We start from the raw sequence: 22,769 nt of genomic DNA on the forward strand, positions 1-22,769 counted from the left end.
TCATTCATTGTCTTCAGTATTGCAGTTAGTAAATGGGATTAATGTTTCCAGCAATTCTTCTCAGTACATTCGCTTGAAACATGCGATTATTCCACGATCCATTGATTGTATGAGCGGTGCAGCATCAAATGGAAAGTTCGTGAGTTGAACAAATTCATCTTTCGCATTTATGATCCCGCTATCGTAATATGCATCAAAGTTATCCACCAACATCGGAATCTTTTCTCTGTACGCGTCTTCAGTTGTCTTCATTTAACTGATTTTAAGAAATATGGATCGAACCATTCATTGAACATGTTACTGTTCATCAAAGGCTTGATGCTAGCTTTGTAGATGGTTGACAGATCGTTTATATTGAAAGTATCGAAATATGGAACTTTTATAACTGTGCCGATTATTAGTACCGACAACTTGTGGCATTCGGTAACATTTTCACAAAGAAATGTGGTAACTTGATCCTTGCGTGTTTCTTGCTTTGCTGTCGATTTCTCACTGCGAAAGATCATAGCTTTTTCTGGCACTGATTTTTCAACATTAGTCTTGTATTATCGGCAATGTCAACATCCTCCAATGTGTTCCCATCGTCTTGCAGAAGTTTTCTAAATACTAAACCTACCACTGCTGGTCAAATTGATCTTTTTTCAAATCTAATCTACTTAATGTATTATACTAAATTAAAATATTATAATTAAATTTAATCTACTCAAATCTAATCTTATATAAACGTAACCTCAATTATCCTTATTTAATTAACATTATTTAATTATCCTTATTTAATTAACCTTATTCAATTAATATCCTTATTTAATTAACCTTGTTTAATTAACATTATTTAATTATCCTTATTTAATTATTTTTATTCAATTAACATTATCTAACTATCCTTATTTAATTAACCTTATTCAATTAATAACCTTATTTATCATATCGCTTCCTAACCTATGACTTTTCATAAAACATGCATACAATATATTCGTCGATATTTATTTCTAATTCGCTCTTTTTTTTTTCCTTCTAAGAAATATTTGTAGTCTGTCTTGCCTACCGCGGGCGGTTGATTTGGCCGCTCGATAAAATATTTTATTTACTCTTGTAATAAATGCAATCGGTACAAAGAAAAGGCTATCACAAGTAATCTTGTCATAAACCATAACCTATTCCACGATCATGACTTTGCTAAAATTACGAGTTTTATACGATTTGATAAGAAGAGAGGAAGAAGCCAACGTTTACGAACCAACAAATTTGTAATGGTATCTACAGTATGGGACCGATCTCTATATAAATAAAAGTGTAATTTTATTTAAGTCTATAGTTGAAATGAAATAAAAGTAAATTTTCTGAAAGTTTATCATTTTATATATATTTTCTTATAAAGTAACGTTATCTAAGTTAAATCATAAAAACTATTAAAAATTATTACTAAACTATTACTAAATTATTACTTAAAAAAAGATCATTTTGACCGGACACGGCAGGAATCAACATATAAGAAATGTCGATAGGTTAATTGCCGAAATCAGCTTTGATAATATCCTCTGTAGCCTTACTTGGATTCCGAAAATATTCATTGACATCCGCTTGAAGAGAATATCAATAAAGATTTTCGAAACGCAATAAAGCTACAGAGGATTTCTTTAAAGCTGATTTTAACAAACTTCTGCAAAACGAAGAGATCACATCGGAGAAAGTTTACAATGCCGATAACACAAAACTAATGTGAAGAGCAGTACCAGAAAAAACTTTGATCTTTCACAGCGAGATATCGACAGCAAAGCAAAAAATACGCAAGGATCAAATTACCATATTTCTTTGTGCAAATATTACCGAATGTCACAAGTTGCCGATACTAATAATCGGCACAGTTATAAAAGCTACATACTTCGACACTTTCAATATAAACGATCTGTCAACCATCTACAAAGCTAGCATCAAACCTTTGATGGACAGTTGCATGTTCCATGAATGGTTCGATCCATATTTCTTAAAACCAGTTAAAGAAAGATAACTAAAAACGGACACAGAGAGAAGACTCTGTCGTTGGTAGATAACTCTGACGCGCATCACAATAGCAGGATAATAAGTACAAAAGATGAATTTGTTAAAATCAGGTACTTTCTATTTGACGTTGCACCGCTCATACAACCAATGGATCATGGAATAATCACATGTTTCAAGCGAATGTACCGAAAAGAATTCCTGGAAACATTAATCTCATTATCTAACTGCAGTACAGAGAAAGAACTGATAGATAACCATTACGAATTAAACATGAGCGATTGTTGTCGCATGGTATATGATGCGTCAAGTGTCAGTAATGTAATACTGAAAAATGAGTGGGACATGCGTTTGAAGCATGAAAGCGAACAAAGTTCGGAAGACTTCGAAATAATAAAAAAGGACATAGATGAAGAACTTGCAACCCTGAATAGATTATCAGTATGCGGAGGATGCGACAGAGTCGCTATGATGAATTGGTTTCAAATTGATAAAATACATAATAACGACATACAAGTAGATATCAACGATATTCTTCAAGATTTTATAAATGAAACCCTGGCTAAGGAACGGGCGAATTTACTGACGAAGATTTACTTTGAAGATATACTTTACAGAAGCTCTCAAGAAAAGACTTAGATGGTTTGAACTACAAAATGAAATTAACTCGGAGAAACTATTTATATGAAGACATATATATTAAAAAATATATTAAGAAATATAATATGTGACAAGAAAGCTATGGAACGCGTAAGATTTTATGTAGCATCCAATTGTTCGTTTGTACTATTTGATTTGAAATATATGACACTAGTATACGGAAAGCTCTTTTCCTACTATCCTGATATTTATTATCATGAATTACGATAAACAAGATTCAACAATATATGGAAAACAAGGAAAGATGCGAAACGGTCTCCTTGTATTTACGTCCTCCTTGCCTTTTATACCTCCAATTTGAGAAATTAGAGTTAAAGTAACTGTTAAACTAAATCTTTATAGAGAATATCGAGATGGATAGATTAATGTATTATCAAATATATGGTCCCACAAAAAAATAATGATGACCTTGAAATCTTATTTAAAAGAAGACTTTCAGAAAACTTCAACTTCATCCTGTGTAGTTTTTTTTTCATACAATCATTAAAAACGAAGATATTTAGATGTTGCCATTTGTATCCCATTCTGTATATCACCGAATATTTATCAGTTAGCAAAGCCGCTAGATACGTGAATAATCTATGCAAAACTTGAATTGAAATTAAATTTAGATTTATATAATTACTATATAATATATGATATAGAAACAAATACGTATAAACAGACTGGCTTCTTGTTTCCTCTTTTCTTTCTCGTATTCTTTATAATTTATCTTATTAAACGAAGAGAAAACTAATTGTAATTACTAGTATTTCCTAAGATTTACGAATTACTGAATATACGCTATTGAATGTGCAGTAGCGTTAAACTAAATCATTAAACACAACAAAGTTTGTACTCGTTAACACACGTCTCTAAAATATTTACTCCTCCTTAAAAGAAGGTAATAGTTTTTCGACATAACAGACTAATATTTCTTTAGAAGGAATGACAAACTACTTCGATCAATGCATGGAAAAATATAATCTTATTTTTAAAAATCTATATAACCTTCTTCTGACCTCAACGCCTACGTCTATCTATATTTCGCCTACAGGTTCTCGGATTTCCTCACGAACAATTTTATAGTCTTTAACCCCCGACATACCATGGTGCTCGCTGGTGTTGTTGAAATTGACGCTGCGTGATCGGTTTCAGTTGTCTGTTCGGATTTTTTTCATTTTGCTCGTACAGTGGACAACCTCGAAATCTTTCGGTTCACTTCGGCTCGTGTCACTTAGATTTTCGTCACTAGTGGACTATCCTTGCACGGAGATTCAGCTTTATCCAACAAACTCAATGAGCTGGAGTCGATGTGCTTTCGAGACTTTAACAGTATCCTCGACTTTTGTAAATTCTGAAGCTCCACTGCTTGCAATGGTAGCAGTGTCTCTTCCGACCTTTTGTTCGGCATCTTCGAAAGTTCGCTGCTCACGGGTATGATCAAGGACGTTCGTTCATCTTCGAAATTTTCGCTCGAAGATACTAAGGAACTCTTCAACGTTCCAGCGTCGCATCTTTTCAGTTTAGCAACGCTTTTTCTCTTTTCTTGTTCATATTATGAATTATTGTTTACCTGAAATTATTCCCAATTAATTATACTACTATTTCTATTTTTATAAAGTACAGTATATAATAAAATAACCAATTTAGTGATATTAAAATTAATTAAAAAGTTACACTATCGTTTATGACTAAATAAAGTTTCAAATATAAAAAACTGAATATAAAAACTAAATATAATAAACATTTAATATATATTAGATTATCCGAAATGTTTCTTTCATTTTATAAGGAAATAATAGATGCGCAGTGTTATTTGTTTTATATTAATTTCTTTATTTTATATTAGAGTTATGCACGAACATAATAATAGAAATATGACGGAATGGATCATACCTAATTCAATAAAATAATATAAAATAGAAATTGTTGTTCATCTATTATCACCTTATGAAACGAAAGAAACTTTTCGGACAACCTAATACCTTTAATTTGTTTTTTGTATAATCAATATGAGAAATCGTTAAATAAAATCATAACCGCAAAATATAATTGACCACTTAAATAATTGTTAGACTTCTTTGATTTTTAACTAGTGAACATTACTTTTTGATACTACGCGCGCGCGCGCGGTTGACGAAGAGTTAACGTCTCTACTATAATAATAATAATTAAAATTAAAATTAAAAAGAATAAGTAAGTAATAATTGCGACACACTAGACGCCTCCTCAGAGGATATACTTACATTGTTAAACTGCAATGCGATGTGCCCACACTCTTGAAATTTGAAACATCTAGCACCTTTGCCTTTTGTTGGACATTTCGTACTTAGATGATCTTTGTTCTCGCACAGAAAACACCGTTGCACTGGTTTCTACGCAGCTCTGTCGCGACTCGTCCTCTCGGATTTTTCTTCAACCCGCTTGCTTTTCCTCTTTGCGTTTTATATCATGGCCTCACACAGGGCGAACTTCTCTTTCAATTTGCGAATATCATTGGCGCCATACAGTATTATTTTGTCGGTCACGAATTTCGTCCATATGCACTTGCTTAGGTATGCCGAATATTTTCTAGACGTACTATTGGTATGTCTCGGTGTCCTTGGTTCGATACGACAATCCCTTATGCACCTTGTGCGCGTCTACTTTTTGTGGAAACTCGGTACTCAATATTTCCGTCGTTATTTTGTAACTTTTAAAGCACATTTGATAGTCGACGAACAATTTTGCCGAACGCGTAAAAATCTCTTCACGTGCATTACTCCGTTACGCGTCAATCCAGCCACAAAGGTCGCACGTTTCCTCAATTTCTAGAAACCAGCTTTGCACATTGTTACTGCACATTGTTGTTACCAGCTCTGAATATTAAGACGAGAGCGCTCCTCTTGTCGACTCTCACGTGGGTTTCAAACACGTTGCGCTCTTCGTCCTTCATCTTTTGCCTCTTCGTCTTCTTCGTCCATGCTCGATTTCCAAGGCAATGAAAGCTCTTACACGCTTTTGCAGTTCTTTCTTCTTACCAACTGTTTTTTATCTTCGTTTCTGGAGTTTATCTTTGAACTCCGCAACTTTCACTGTTTCGATTCGTTCAGGCACATCGTTAACAATACACTGTTCTTCGATATCTACGATGGTACTATCCGCGTTTGATCCTTCGCTCGTCGTGATATCGACTTGATATCAATTCACTTGCACAATTACTACACGAATAGTTAAATTAGTTAACACGAGCACGAGGTCTCAGAATTTTATGAGACTTTATTTGTTATATAGATTTATTTATAATGATTGAAACTCATGACCAACAACTCACAACTCGACAACCACCGAGGGAAGACTGACAACTGCAACTGGTCGCAACTTATTGGTAACTGACCATTCTGTCTACCGAAACCGTCCTTTTATACCAAGGTTTTCGGTATTACCCCCACCATCATGCATTTTAGAATTATGAAGGACCCCAAATGGTCAGGTATACCTGACATTTTACAGTTAGTTGCAGTTCCAAAGGTTACATGAGTCATCGGGATGTTTAACTCCACTCAGGGTGTTAACCCTTTCACTTTCTTCCTAGAGCCCACTAAAATTTTCCTAATGGCTTTCTAACAGCTTATGACACATAGTACGTGCTATTTCCTGTAACCCAAACATTAAACTTTGGACCAAGTAATAACGAAATGTGCAAACATACTTACCCGGACCCACAATAAATCCGACGAACCGTTATAATTCTTAGAAATAAATTGTCTAAAATCCCCTTTTTTGCGACCAAATTTACTGCCGTCCACAGATTTAGATTCTATCTTACTGTAGATGAATTTCATTTATACAATTTATGCATCCCTCAAGTCGAGACAATAAAAAATTTTCAGTAAAAAAAAATTGCTTCGTCAATGTTAATTTTTTATGTGGAATAGTAACTAAATTTTACTGCTTTACACAAATTTGGTTTCGAAGCTAGGAATTATCAAAATTGCTCGTGAATATACACAAGCTTGCATTGGTATTAGAACACATTCAAATTATTGCAGGTAGATAAAATATATTTAAAATGAAGCTTTAGAATATAACATTCGCCTCTGATCTTATCTCGGTTAACCATCTGCGATTATTCGATATCGTCCAGAACAATAGTTGATATTCCTTAGTGTTGCGGTCTGGCCGCCAAGGCCTACACCTCGTTGCGCTGACCTGCAATAATCCCAAGGAACCACCATAAACCAAATCTTCTTAGCTTAATCTCTATTTATATAAATATTTTCGGTTTATGGATGGTCCTTAAAGCAATCCTTAGGTTTATTGAACGCTCTTACTAATTACCATCTGCGATTAGTCGGTATTCTCCAAAACAATAGTTGATATTCATTAGTGTAAATAAAAAGCAAAACACAATTGAAGATGAATGAAAATTACTTCCATGTTAAGTTTAGTCACTGTAAGCATATATATCTGTGCAATATTGAGAGTTTAGAATGATTGCAATATGCATTTATTCAATTACATTCTACAAATTTATATATAGATTTTATCAAGTGTTAGTTATTTATTAATAATAAATATGGGACTTGCTTGACACAAGTCTATTTTCCTCGTTCCAGTTTCAATTTGGCAGTACATTTAATAGCAGTTACGACGAGAATTAAAGAGTTAACACTAGAGAAACATATTTCCATTATAATCTTTAAAATATAATAATTATATAAACGTTTTGTTTGAGTTGCTGCGAGTATCCGCATACTTGTGCATATAGCAGTGTATATAATTTTCTTAACACACTGGATTTGAGTAGCGATCGGGCAAACGCACATGCGTCATTCATGATTTCGTAGCCAGCGGCACATGGGGGGTTCCTATTGTCCTAAATTGGTGATTTATGACAACTGATCGATAGCACAGAACGGCACTAAATTGAGTTTCCTAAATAGAATTCTCCTAAGTAATGGCCTTGTAAAGTGTCAAACGACATGTGCGTTTGAATAAAGTAGAGAATAACATCGGGGTTATTATACATTTTTATTTTCAAGATATCTGTATTTAATGATGGCAACTTTAGTATTGCTTATTTTCTGTCGAAAAAGACAAGCTGTTAACACGTTCGTCGCCACGTCGCACATATCTATGCGACGGGTATACTACCGTCGGGGCCCCGTCACCAAATGATGGTGACGCTCTTCTTGTTCGAGTTAATTAATTAAATATACGATATTATATATAGGATATACAACATAAAAATATTAAAAACACATTATACCATACTTTTTATTAATTTATATTCTGAATAATATATTACTGTATCCTATATCGTATGGTATTCGTTAAAACATTCCAAACACATTTGGGGTGATTTTGGGCACTTCGAAAAATAGTGAGACTCCGTTATCACTACTTTCCTCACTTTCAAATATATTTTCACGCTGTTTACCGAACATTTTGAAGATGAAAAAATCACTGATGTACGTCTCACAAGTATGCTTCTCGACTAAATGAAAGATCCGAGATATCTGCCATGAGATCCCTTGGAATACTCTAGCTGGATAGCTTATCGCTTTCTCCATTTCAGAAATAAATAATCTTTTCTTTATAATAAATCTAAGGCGATAAACAATGAATCGAAGGGGATAAACAATGAATCGAAGGCGATAAACAATGAATCGAAGGCGATAAACGATGAATTCCTGCTTGTCGCTCTATTTACGTTCTGCGTACCGGCGGTCGGATTTGGGCCCCGCAGGCAACTTAGCCGAATCACGCTGGGCGACGAACGTGTTAATACATACTATGCTTCCCTGTTGAGAAAGTTCGCAGAATGATTTTTTACTGTCATCTCAACAACGTTGCAGCGATCTGGTAGGGGAAGAAATACAGTTTATAGTTTTATCTATAAGCAGATTAAATTTCGCGAGCCTACGATAAGTCGTTCGACGCTTATGGAAAAGCATAAGCTTTTAATAATAAGCCTTTAATAAATCTTTAGCATACCTATTTTTCTTTCAGTCGTCACACGTCTCGAAAGCGGCTAGTGATCTTTTTTCAAATTGGCGAATCACTGTCTGAATAATCGCCGAAGAGCTTAGTATTACTTTATAAAGTGCACATCCAATTCCAAAAAATGATTTAAAAACGCGAAAACTTGATGCTAGAATTGCTGATCCCACGATTTGCTGATGTAATTCTACGAACATTTTTGACAGAATGTAAATGCTTTTCAACTTGTAACGATGTTAATAATTTATAGTAGCATGAGATGCAAATATTCTCAGTTCATCTTGTAAACATTCGTTGAGAAGTGTTGAAAATAGCTAAAGTCAAAGTGTACTTAGTATTTAGGCATTTTACGCAGGGTGCTCACACAGTTACTGATCAATGTTTCTACCCCAAATACTAAGTATACGAAAAAAAAAATTAACGTGGGAACCTTTTTACCACATTTTGCAATCAACATAATAATATATATTTTAATTTTTCATGCTTACAATATTTTCCGAAAAATGATGATTTCTAATTTCTTAAACAGAATGTGACATATTTTTTTTTTTTTTTTTTTGTACTATACATTACTGTTTCATACATTAATATAATTTTAATCATGTACAATATAGATAATTTCTTTTAAGATCTCAAGATTATACAAGATTGGAAATAAAAGAAATGTGTTTAAATATTGCGTATAATTTTACATTTACTAGTATCTCTTATTCATCAGGCTTAAGGAGCATGTTCAATACGACTATTACTGTCTATTATTCAAGATATAAATAAATGCGTACATTTTCAAGTAAATAAGTTCCCATCTTATAATTACGAAGCAGTGAACAATTTCCTAAACAACGTGTTTAAGTTTCAAATAAACGGATTTGAACTTATGAATTAGAGAAGTGACTTTCAAGACTGCAAACTAAAAAATTAACATATACCACAGATTATAATTGTATTACAACGCCAATGAGTTACATTTATTGAAAAACTCTAATGATGTTTACTTTAATAAGTACTTTACATTACAAGACACGTATGACGCGACTGAAACAACTCATTTACAATAAAAAATTTAGAAACTAAAAGCAGCGAAGAACATTCAATTTTTATTAACCGTTTGTGTCCCAACCAGCGCGATCGCGCTGTTTAGATTTTATGTCGAAAAGCCCCAGTACATTTCAACGCTACAAACGTCTGACGGTATTTTGAATTTTGTTGTTATATTCTTAATTATTTTTTATTGAAAAAAACTTGAAATATTTATAAACTAATAATACGCATATATAATAATATAGATGTATTTCATAAAAATAACAAATATGCGTCGCTAGTTTCTCTTCGCAATCAATAAAGACAAGCGCTATCGCTCTGTTCGGGATTTGTCGATCCTGTTTTTTCAAAGACCCCTGGGATTCAAACGGTTAAATATCATCAGATGTCTTAGAACCAGGACATTAGGGTTCAAGTACTAGTACTTCCGATCGATGGTGTACGTTGTTACGTTGATTATAAGAAAGGGTAAAATTGTGTATCCTTTCATTTTTCTCACATGTTTATCATATATGAGAAAAAAAGCTGGCTAGTATCTGTATAAAGATCCTGTATATTTAAATTATATATGTGAAAATTACAAAGAAGGAATTATCCGCTACGAGGAAAAACTAGATCAAAACGTCTAAAATGATCAACGTCTGTAAACGTCAAACTAACACTCCGTTGGGTGGCAAGATTTAGACAACGTCACATTTTGCCTCTGGCGGATATCGGTAAAGATTTAAAACAAGCCGCAGTGGATATCTTTAAAGTTGAATTTCATGAACATATGCAACAGGAGGGATACAAATTGGAGAACGTTTACAATGCCGAAACCACAGGACTACTGTGGAAAGCAGTACCACAATCAACTTTGCTCTCTGAGAAAGTGAAGTCATCGGAAAGCGAGAAGCACAAAGACCAATTTACTACATTCCTCTGTTCAAATGCTACCGGATGTCACAAGCTGCCGGTACTAACAATCTGCACGATTCAGGATCCTCCATCTACCCAGTGCACTTCCGGAACTAACACCAAGCCTATCATGGACAGTAACATATTCAATGAATGGTTCAATAAATGTTTCTTAAAATCAGTTATACAAAGACAACAGGAAAAAGGACGCAGAGAGAAAACTCTGTTGTTGTTAAATAACGCTGACTTGGAGCAGGCAAACAGAATAATAAGTACAAAAGATGAATTTGTTAATATCATGCATTTTTCACGTGACATTGCACCGCTCATACAACCAATGAATCATGGAATAATCGCATGCTTTAAGCGAATGTTCCGAATCGAATTGCTGGAATCATTAATGCCAACATCTAACAGCGTTTCAGAAGAAGAACTAATACACATCTATACCCACTTAAAAATGGACAATTATTGTAGTATGGTACATAATGCTTGGTCAAAAGTCAAGAATCCAATACTCAAAAACGCGTGGAACAAGCTTTTGAAGGATGAAAGCGAACCGAGTCCGAAATAATACAAAGAGACACAAATGAAGCACTTGAAAAACTGAATAGGTTACCAGGATGCAGAGAGTGCGACAGTATCACTGTGATGAACTGGTTTGAAACTGACAAGAAACATAACGACATGCAAGTCGATATCAACGATACTCTTATGGATTTTATAAATGTAACTTTGGATACAGAAACGTACACACTTTCTGACGAGAACTTTAAAGATATATTTGGTGATAGCCCTCCAAAAATGGCTTAGATCGTTTGAACTACAAAATGAAAGTAATTAGAAAGAATTACTTATATTAAGACATATATATTAAAAAATATATTATAAAGTACATACTATAATACTCCACGTTTGTACCGTGGGAATTACCTGTGTTTCTTCGGCGCGTGCAAGGGCTGGCGGCTGCAGCATCATTATCATTTCGATGTTTGCTCGGGCAACACGCGCGATCCGCTGCTCTCCCACAACAAGGGCCTCCTCCTTCGAGTTAGTTTGCGTAAGTTTGGTTTAGATGGATATTTGCATATTATGGTTGTTTTCGTGATTTTGATCCTTTTTCCTTTTCTTATTGTTTCTCTAGGCTTCGGTGATCGACGTTTGAACAATGTTTGCGGAGGCATTTCCATCAGGGGTTCCTATCCAGACTTCTCTGGTGCGTGTTTTGTCTTGTTTTTAGTACGCTTGATTCGTTCTGTTTCGTTCTATTTAAACTGTATTGTGTTGTTTCAGCGCCAGCGAAAGAGGGATTCCGAAGAACCCATAGGCGACTCGAGAAGACCCATCAAATGAAATTCCCGGAGAGGTTTTGGTGGCACATCTTCGTCACCATGCTTCTGGGAGAAAGGGAATTTCCCCGTTGTGCGTTATTGGTGTATGCGTGAGTTCAGCGAACTTTGTCCTGGAGCTCCTTGCATCGATTTTGACTTGGTGTAGCTGCTTCAATTTCGTTGGTTCGTTGTTTGATAATCGTAGGTTCCTTATTATTATAATATTTTTTTTTTTTAGATGCATCTTGTTTTTTTTGTGTTGAATATATATATATATATATATATATATACATTTTAAATGCGATAGTGTAAGGTTATCTTTTTTTTTATGTTTGTTAAATATGTGTGTATTTATTTAATTTTATATTTCCCCTTTTTTAATTAATTATATATATATATATATATATTTTTACATTTATATTTGACAATGTAGTTGCGCATAGAATTTATTAAAGAAAAATGTTAATAATGTGTTTTCATGATTTGTTTCTTGCGCCTGATTTCCATTAATCCCTAATATTCCCGTCGCCATAACGCGTGTCATTGTGTCCGATGCGCGCGTGTAAATCTAACATGGCCGCTCATAAATGTCATCAGTGAGGTTATAGTGGCGGATCTTTAGTTTTGTTTGATATCGAAGTAATTTTCTGTCGCTCGTTTTTCCTTATTCTACCGCAATTAGAACATTTATTTATTAATATTGTTATTACTTTAAAGTGACAATAGTATTGTTCGTGTGAATATACATATATATATTTATATTGTGTGTGATTTTAATATGACTAATGTTTTGTAATTCTTCGATAGCGTTATTTATTGTTTTGAGTAGTTTATTTTATAGAGTGTTCGATAATATAAAACGCACACATACACACACACACACACACACACACACACACACACACACACATATATGCATATATACATATTTCTTCTGGCAGTGTAGTATTTATACCAAATGAAATGTTAATTATTTATTTTATATTATCTTCATTTAATAAGATAGAACACACACGCGCGCACGTATATATGTATATATTTCTGGCAGTGTGATTTTCATTTAGATTCTTTAGCAATGTAATGTTGTGTATTTGAGGTTATGTGTCAATTATTTGATTTCATATATACATATCTTGTATTGTGACAACATAGTATTGAAGGTTTTATTTCTAAATTATTGTGTGCTTAATGTGTTTTTACATATTTGTGTTTGATGATAGAATTTCTGTATGCAAATCTTCAAGTCATTGCTGTGTTAATTATTTTGAACGTTTGGCCTATCGACAAGTTGTTACTTAGTCCCAAGTGTTACGTTGTGTGTTCTATTTCTTTTATAGATTATTAGTAGTGGTTTAGTTTAGAATATAGATTATTTATATATATATTTTTTATATATAGACATGCATGTTTCATAATGTAGTTCCTATTTTATAACTCTTTATCGGAATGTAGGCTAGTTTTAAGTATGTATCTTAGATTATTGATTTGATTTAATAATGTAGAATGCGCACACATATATATATTTCTGATAATGTAACCTTTATTTCTTTAATAGTATAACATTGTATGTTTTATGTATTCGTTAGACTATTAGCTTTTTGATTTCATATATACATATATTTCATAAATTGATAATATTGTATTCGTTGCATAGTATTGGAAGTACTGTCTCTAATATTTACTAGGTTATTACATGTTTGGCATATATGTTTATACTTATATGTAACTCTCCGAGTTGTTGCAGCGTTGATTGATTAAAATATATTTATATATACATATATTCCTGGCGTTTCAATCATTTCCATTTCTGTAGTTATTCTTATTTCCTGGTTTACTTGTTTGGTTCATGACTCGTTCAATCCATTAGTTGGTTCTATTTATTTTATTTTATACTGGTTGGGTTTATATTATATTGAACCATAGGTTTTCAAATTCCAAGTCGGTTATTGGTAGGTTTATTTAGAGTTGTGTGTATATGTATTTTGTTTATTGGTTGGATCTATTAGTCGCCCTCATTTTGTTAATCCTTCCTTTCGTTTCGTAGTGCCTTATTCGCGCGTTTTGTATAGAGTGGTTTTCTTGTTCTTGTTACAGCACGTGCGGAGCGCGGGACGTGACAGTTATCTAGCACTACGATATCACGTATAACGTTATATACTATTACCTTCTAACCTATAGCGTTATACACTATTACCTTATAACGTATAACGTTATATACTATTACCATATAACATATAGCGTTATGTAGCATTACGTTCTAACGTATAACGTTATATACTATAACCTTATATCGTTATACGTTATATACTGTTACCTTATAACGTCTAATATTATATACCATTACCTTATAAAGTATAACGTTATGGAGCATTACGTTATAACGTATAACGTTATATAATATTACTTTATAACATATAACATTATGTAGCATTACGTTATAACGTATAACGTTGTATACTACTTCGGTAGAACGTATAACGTTATGTAGCACTACGTTATAACGTATAACGTTACATACTATTACCTTATATCGTTATACGTTATATGCTATTACCTTATAACGTATATCGTTGTATACTGTAACCTTATAACGTATAACGTTATATACTGTAACCTTCTAACGTATAACGTTATGTAGCATTACGTTATAACGTATAACGTTGTGTACTATTACGTTATAACGTATAACGGTATGTAGCACTACGATATCACGTATAACGTTATATACTATTACCTTATAACATATAACGTTATATACTATTACCTCATAACGTATAGCGTTGTATACTATTACCATATAACGTATAACGTTATGTAGCATATCGTTATAGCGTACAACGTTATGTACTATTACCTTATAACGTATAACGTTGTATACTATTACCTTATATCGTTATACGTAATATACTATTACCTTATAACGTATATCGTTATATACTGTAACCTTATAACGTATAACGTTATATACTGTAACCTTCTACCGTATAACGTTATGTAGCATTACGTTATAACGTGTAACGTTGTGTACTATTACGTTATAACGTATAACGTTATGTAGCTCTACGTTATAACGTATAACGTTATGTAGCTCTACGGTATAACGTATAACGTTATATAATATTACTTTATAACATATAACGTTCTGTAGCCTTACGTTATAACGTATAACGTTTTATACTATTTCGGTAGAACGTATAGCGGTATGTAGCACTACGTTATAACGTATAACGTTACATACTATTACCTTATATCGTTATACGTTATATGCTATTACCTTATAACGTATATCGTTGTATACTGTAGCCTTATAACGTATAACGTTATATACTGTAACCTTCTAACGTATAACGTTATGTAGCATTACGTTATAACGTATAACGTTGTGTACTATTACGTTATAACGTATAACGGTATGTAGCACTACGATATCACATATAACGTTATATACTATTACCTTATAACATATAACGTTATATACTATTACCTCATAACGTATAGCGTTGTATACTATTACCATATAACGTATAACGTTATGTAGCATTACGTTATAGCGTACAACGTTATATACTATTACCTTATAACGTATAACGTTGTATACTATTACCTTATATCGTTATACGTTATATACTATTACCTTATAACGTATATCGTTATATACTGTACCCTTATAACGTATAACGTTGTATACTATTTCGGTAGAACGTATAACGGTATGTAGCACTACGTTATAACGTATAACGTTATATACTATTACCTTATATCGTTATACGTTATATGCTATTACCTTATAACTTATATCGTTGTATACTGTAACCTTATAACGTATAACGTTATGTACTGTAACCTTCTAACGTATAACGTTATGTAGCATTACGTTATAACGTATAACGTTGTGTACTATTACCTTATAACGTATAACGTTGTATGCTATTACCTTGAAACGTATAACCATGGAGCAGAAGCATGGACCAGAAAGAAACATGGAGCAGAAGCATGGAGCAGAAGCATGGAGGAGAATCGTGGTGCAGAAAGAAGAATGCAGCCGAATCAAGTAGCGGAATCATGGAGCAAACCGAAGCATGGCGCAAGCAGAAGCATGGTCCAAGAAGAAGCATGGAACAAGCATAAGCATGGAGCAGAAGGAAGCATGGAGCAAGCCGAAGCATGGGCCACAAAGAAGAATGGACCTGAAGGATGGAGCAGAGGTATGGAGCAGAAAGAAGCATGGAGCAGAAGCATGGTGCAGAAGCATGGAGCAGAAGCATAGAGCTGAGGCATGGAGGAGAAGCATGGTGCTGAGGCATTGAGGAGAAGCATGGAGCAGATGCATGCAGCAGAAGCATGGAGCAAGGAGAGGCATGGAGCAAGCCGAAGCATGGAGCAGAAAGAAGAATGGAGTGGAATCTAGGAGCAAACGGAAGCATGGAGCAAGCGGAAGCATGGAGCAGAAAGAAGAATGTACCCGAAGGATGGAGCAGAGGTATGGAGCAGAAAGAAGCATGGAGCAGAAGAATGGAGCAGAGGCATGTAGCACAAGCATGGAGCAGAAGCATGGAGCAGAAGCATGGAGCAGAAGCATGGAGCAGAAGCATGGAGCAAGCAGAAGCATGGAGCTAGCAGAAGCATGGAGCAAGCAGAAGCATGGAGCAAGCAGAAGCATGGAGCAAGCAGAAGCATTGAACAGAAGCATGGAGCAGAATCATGGAGCAGAGGCATGGAGCAGAAAGAAGCATGGAGCAGAATCATGGAGCAGAGGCATGGAGCAGAAAGAAGCATGGAGCAGAATCATGGAGCAGAAGCAGTGATAACTACAAAAGAAGTTCTAATAGGAAAAGCCGATGAATTATACGAGCGAGAACAATAGGAGGAAATACATAACCTTCTAATAAATTATAAAGTAATTACATTGCGTATATCACTTATAAATGTAGATAACAAAACTGAACATTTGTATAGGATAGCGGTGATATTGAAATTATATGGCGTTTGTGTAGAGCAATGTATAAATTGTCTAAGACTGTGAGTGAAGTAGATGGAAAGAAATGAATTTTCGAATCTTATGATTTAATACTTAAAGCACTTGAAATAAATGAGGATAATTGGGCTGCATACAAATGGGCATCGATTCTTCGCAATTGTAAGACTCTTTATGAAGGAGTGAAGGCACAAATAAAAGAGTCATATAATATTAAGAAACATATGCTGGTATATTTCATGATAATATATTAATATTTCTTTCCCTGATACGATGTCAAGCAATTGTATCGAATATGTTTAATATCGCAGAGAGCAATGGAACTAAATGCAAAAGAACCACCTCTTATGTACATGCTTGGTACTTGGTGCTATCAAGTTGCTGATTTAACATGGTATCAAAGAAAAATTGCATCTGTAATATTTGGAGAACCACCATCTTCATCTTCTGAGGAAGCTCTAAAATATTTTGAAACCGCAGAGGAAATTGATCCCAATTTCTATAGTCAAAATTTATTAATGTTGGGCAAAACCTACTTAAAATTAAATCAAAAAGAGCTATCTATGAAATATTTAAAAATTGCCCTTGAATATCCTGCAAAGAACGAAGATGATCGAGATGCTAAACAGGAAGCACAAAAGTTGTTAAAGAAACTTTAACAAACTTGACGGAAATTATGATCTATTATATGATAAATGGATATTATTATAGGATATGGAATTGAAGGGATAAAGTAAATTTAGAATCTATCTTTTAAGTAGAAGTATAAAATTTATTTACTATAAAGTACAGTACAACTTATGTGTGATGAACTTTTTATACGCAACATCTAATTTAAGATTTAAGATTACTATATACATGTATATTTTATAAAATGTTTTATTTCAAAATGTAACATGTAGCAAATTTTAAATAGTTAATAGCAGTTGAAGAAAATTCGTATATACAATATGTCATTAAACTACCTTTCTCGCAAAAATTAGTTAAAGAAATATATTGTAACAGAATTAAAGTATCAAAATGTTAATGTAACATTGTCACAAATATCACGGTTTAATAAAGTAGTTTCCAAGTCGAATTATCGGTCAGGTGATTCTTCATTTTCCTCTTCCTCTCCGCGAGCCATAATTCCATCTTTTTGCAAAGCAGAGAGAAAATCGAGATATACTCGTGATAGAACGCCGATTATCTCCCTTGGCACTCTTCCCATCAGATGGTATACAAAGGAACGATGCAGGCCAATCTGCATAGTGCGTCGATCAATCGGGGAAGTATACTGCACCACAACGTAATCCGGTGGTAGATTTTCCGGAACATGTGATATGGTGTGCAAGGCGTTAAATTCAGGTTCAGATTCCGCCATCGTTTCGTTATAAGGCACAATCTGGAAACAAAAAAATAAAAAAAAAAAAAAAATTTAATTTACGAATTGCGTGAAAAATCAGTGGAAGAAACGATTGAAAGGAAATAAGATACTCACTGTTCCAAATGTGACGAAAATGTATAAGGACGCTACCAATCGTAAAGCACTTCCAAACCTGAAGAACTTTTAAACGTTCCGCTCGATATTCGAACTGGAAATGCCCCCTCGAGCGAAATGCCAAGTTTATATAGTCGTCGGTGAGTTCCATGTGTATTACTACAGCATGGATTAGGACTTTTTGGGGGGACCCCCTAACTAGCAGGTAGGTAAAACCCAAGTAGTTGTTTGTTTGTTTGATGTTTGAAATATTGTTTAAGGGACAGACGGATTAGCAGGTGCGATGGTCGCCTCGGGTATTCCTTTGTCACCCTCTTCTCAATTATGGAAAATTCGAGAATGCGTTAGAGGATAAACAATCACAATAGAGTTGGAGAAAAATGCGATTCTAATTTATTATTAGTCATCGAGTAGGAAGCGAATACATTGCTTTTTTTTTTTTTAATTTACGCTTTCTAATAAATAATAATTTATGTGTTACTTCTATATGGGTTACATGGTTATCACCACTGGGTTATTGGAGCAATAATCGTCTCGGGCGGTAGTTTATATTTTGTGTTTACATTCATAGGAGTTCGCTAATATTATAATTATGAATTATTCGAAGTACGTATATCGCTTAAATATATTCGAACGAATAATATACTTTATACAGAATTATATACTGAAACATTGAACGATACATCTACCACCGCTTCATTATTTCTTATGCATTAATTACACAGTCGTCGTATTTAGTATATAGTAAGTACAGCAGAAAAGTATTTGATCGATATAGTTGTCGCTTGTGCTATTCCGAAGATTGCATTGTAAATATCGTTTAGCTTTGAATATATTTTATTATCAAGGGACAGCTTTTTGTCGTTGGTATTTGGCGGAGGGTAACGATTAGTCAATAATGAGTCGTGAACTCCTTCTAGGTAGATTCAGCGAGAGGACAAGAGGTAGCTATATAATTCAAAAGCATTAATAGTTCCCGTTTTCCTTCTGCTTGAGAGAATGATTCATTGTCAGTAGATATAAAGAGGATATTATTCGATTTTTATTACGAACGTACATTAATACAAGTTTTGCTTATAGAATTAAGTTGTAGAAAATAACGGCAGTAATTGATCAATGCGAGTATCGAAAATTAAATTTCAATTTCGATGCTCTTGGATTTATTAATTATTTAAATTTATAACAATTAATTTTAATATAACATAAACTAGATATTCATCCGTTTATATTGCTCAAGGTATTTTTATTCCTTTTTATTTCAACCGTATTATTATTTTCAACGTATTATTTCAATTTTCAGCGTGTATGGTTGAATAAGTTGTTGGACAAACAATCGAAGTTATCTTAATTATTCGCGTATAATTAATATTATCAAATCGGTTCATTCAGTTTCCTTTTTATCGTTTTATATCGTTCCAAAACGGGTAACTGAAGCTCTTCGAATTTCACAAAGCTATCCCTTATTAAACGTTCGACAGTTCGCCATTCACCTTTCGCATTTTATTATCATGAATTCGCTTATTATCATGAGTATACAGACTGAATATCGTCTTTACAATTACGTACTGTCGACTATCACATTAAATAACGAGAGCTTTAGAAAAATTGAATTTGATCGCGTACCTATCGTCGTCTTAAGCATGCAAGTCGATTAAATTAAGCAGAAAAAGGAACGCATTGTCGATCATCGTTATTATGCTCGTTAACTTTACAGGAACAGCATGTTGAGATCGATGTTGAATAATTTCTGACGAAATGCAACAATATCACCGAAGCCGAAAAGAGAGCCGCCGACGTCGAGCGATACTTCAGGGAAGATTGAAGTCGACGACCAACAACCAATAGACCAGGCCTACGAATCAACACCATAAGAGGAAGACTACCCACGGTGGTTCTACGATCCGACGGACGACGATATAAATTCCTCGTTGATAGCGGAGCAGGAATTAATATACTTAAACGACTATGTGTATTAAGACCAACAATAGTGAAAGAACAAAAATTCTCGATGGGACACTCTAGATTTAAGACTAACGAACACGCGTTGATAAAATTATTTGGTAAGGTTGTAGAATTCTTCGTAGTAGACAATAACTTTCCGATTATAGAGGACGGCATACTTGGTTTTCCAGCCCTATCTAAATTTAAATTTGAACTATCAAACCAACAACTCAAACTAGACAGTAACATGCTCTTGTTGCAACAGGAAAACGACTTACCCCCAAAACAAACAGTGTCAAAAGAAAAGATAATACCGCAGCCGACGCACTACCTAGAATACATGTTCTAACTAGACGAGACGAAAATTATTCATACAAACGAAAAGATAGGTATAGGCGACGACAGTTTTACAGAGACAGAGAAGAACGCGATCAAAAACGTAAAATTGTAAAATCCCAATCAGTTTTCAAAGAAAGAGACCCCGTTTTAGGACATAACGATTATAAAAGGTATAAACATGATGTGGAATGGTTAGGACCATACACAATTGATAAAGTATGCACCCCATATTATTTGATTCAAGACAAAAAGGTACACGGCAATCGTTTAAAGCCCTACTTTCCAGGTCGACACTTCTCTTTGCCAGAATAGTATCCGCAGAGATAAATACCACACAAAAAAAACAAACAAACAAAAAAAAAAAAAAAACTGTATTCAGAAAAAAAAGAGAGAAAAGAATATTTCCATAACAATTTATGTATTAATCTATTTTTTCTGCCGAAATGAAATTTTAGGCAACAGCCCCGCCAGCACCAAACGCCCTGGCCGCAACACCCAACACCTATACCTCAACCAATACATGCCACCCCGAAGGAGAACAGGAATCAGGTGTAATTTTCAAACCACATCGAGTACGATTTCGCAAAAGCCTCCTGAAGAAAACTTGAGGGACCAAGCTTAATCTAAGAAGGGGGGAATGTCACGGATCAAATTTCTGCTTAGCACGTGTTACGCCAGATGTAGTGGTCCTTGCGAGATTCCTCATAATCTGGGCGCCAAGACCTATCCATTGTTACACTGACCCGCAACAGGCCTAAGGAGATACCGTAAACCGAATCTGTTCAGTTTCATTTCTCCTCACATAAACATTTTCGGTTTACAGATGGTCCTCATGTTTGTTGCACGCTCTTACCTATTACGGAGAAAGCGAGTGTCTGGCGAGATAACAGACTTTTCCCATGAACAAGGATGCCGATATCTGGTTTTCTTTGTCTTTACAACTTCTTTTATTAACCAATGGGCATCGCGGATCATTACCCTCACTTTTCTACCGAAAAGTGTGGACGACGAATCCGCGTTCTGAGTTCAAAAGGGCACACCCACACCGAGCTTTCTTCCTTGATGGTACGAGACAGGTCCGAACTGTTCTTCTTGCGATCTTTTGTAATAAAAAATCTAACTGTGTCAAATAAACTCGATTTTATACTGCAGCTTTTGTAATCACTTTAAAAATTACGCGACAAATGCAACGTATCTAAACTCTACGAGAACAGCAAGAAACGACAAAATTATTACTCGTGAAAATAGTTTACCAATTATTATGTTACATTCGAACATTTATTTTCACGCGCTTCGTAAGATCCATAAGAAGTTGTATCATTATAGCTTCTAAAATAGGTAAGTACTTGTTTGTCAAAATACGCAGGTAGTCGGATTAGAATGACGTTTTATCTTTTATCATATTTTCCTGTTTACTATCGTTTTTCAAATAACGTTTACAATTTGTACATCTATAAATAGATATTCACAAATATTTCCAGTCTTACTATTTTCCAAACATAATTTCTGATTTTAAACAATTTCGCCGTAAGAAAATGTTACAGTTACTAACCGAACGTACGTATAAAAAGATTCAACTCGTATCTGTAAGAGTCGTTGTGCAATTTAATTTCCGATATCCATATCAAATATTAAAAAACGTAAATTATCATTGAAAGCGTAACATTATTTCCATCGTCGCTAATAATTTACTAATTACGTCAAAGAATGTTAACGTATCCTTAACAAATCGCTTTCTATATTCTCGCAGAAAATTTGTATTTTTGCACTTGCATTATACGCGCTAACCGCGTATTAATTCTATATATTCATGCAACATAGTGGATAAATAGGCGTATCATACGTAGCGACGTAATCGTTTAGCGTTGCAATCGTCTATAGAATATGATCATACGTTACGTCCTGGCAACGTCGACCCACTATTACAGAAATTACCAGCATCGTAGGGGGTGGCCGGTGGGGTAATCGCTATCACCGGCCTGGCTCTGTAATACTTTTTCATCAATGCATCGCCGATCTGACGAAAACTAGGCAATGTTCGCCAGCAGGTTCTCACGGTGCAAGAACCGGACACGCCGTGACATTTGCACTCTGTTTGCAGCAGAGCTTTAACTATCTGCAATGAAACAATACTCACGCA

The 22,769-nt window shown here is 34.2% G+C and overlaps 1 pseudogene; it reads left to right on the plus strand.

The window, feature by feature from the left end:
• The first annotated feature begins 15,900 nt into the window (after positions 1–15,900).
• On the plus strand, positions 15,901–17,576 carry LOC139991631 (regulator of microtubule dynamics protein 1-like; annotated as a pseudogene).
• The last annotated feature ends 5,193 nt before the right edge of the window (positions 17,577–22,769 follow it).

The sequence above is a fragment of the Bombus fervidus genome, chromosome 10 (assembly GCF_041682495.2).
Source record: "Bombus fervidus isolate BK054 chromosome 10, iyBomFerv1, whole genome shotgun sequence".
Classification (NCBI taxonomy): Eukaryota; Metazoa; Arthropoda; class Insecta; order Hymenoptera; family Apidae; genus Bombus; species Bombus fervidus.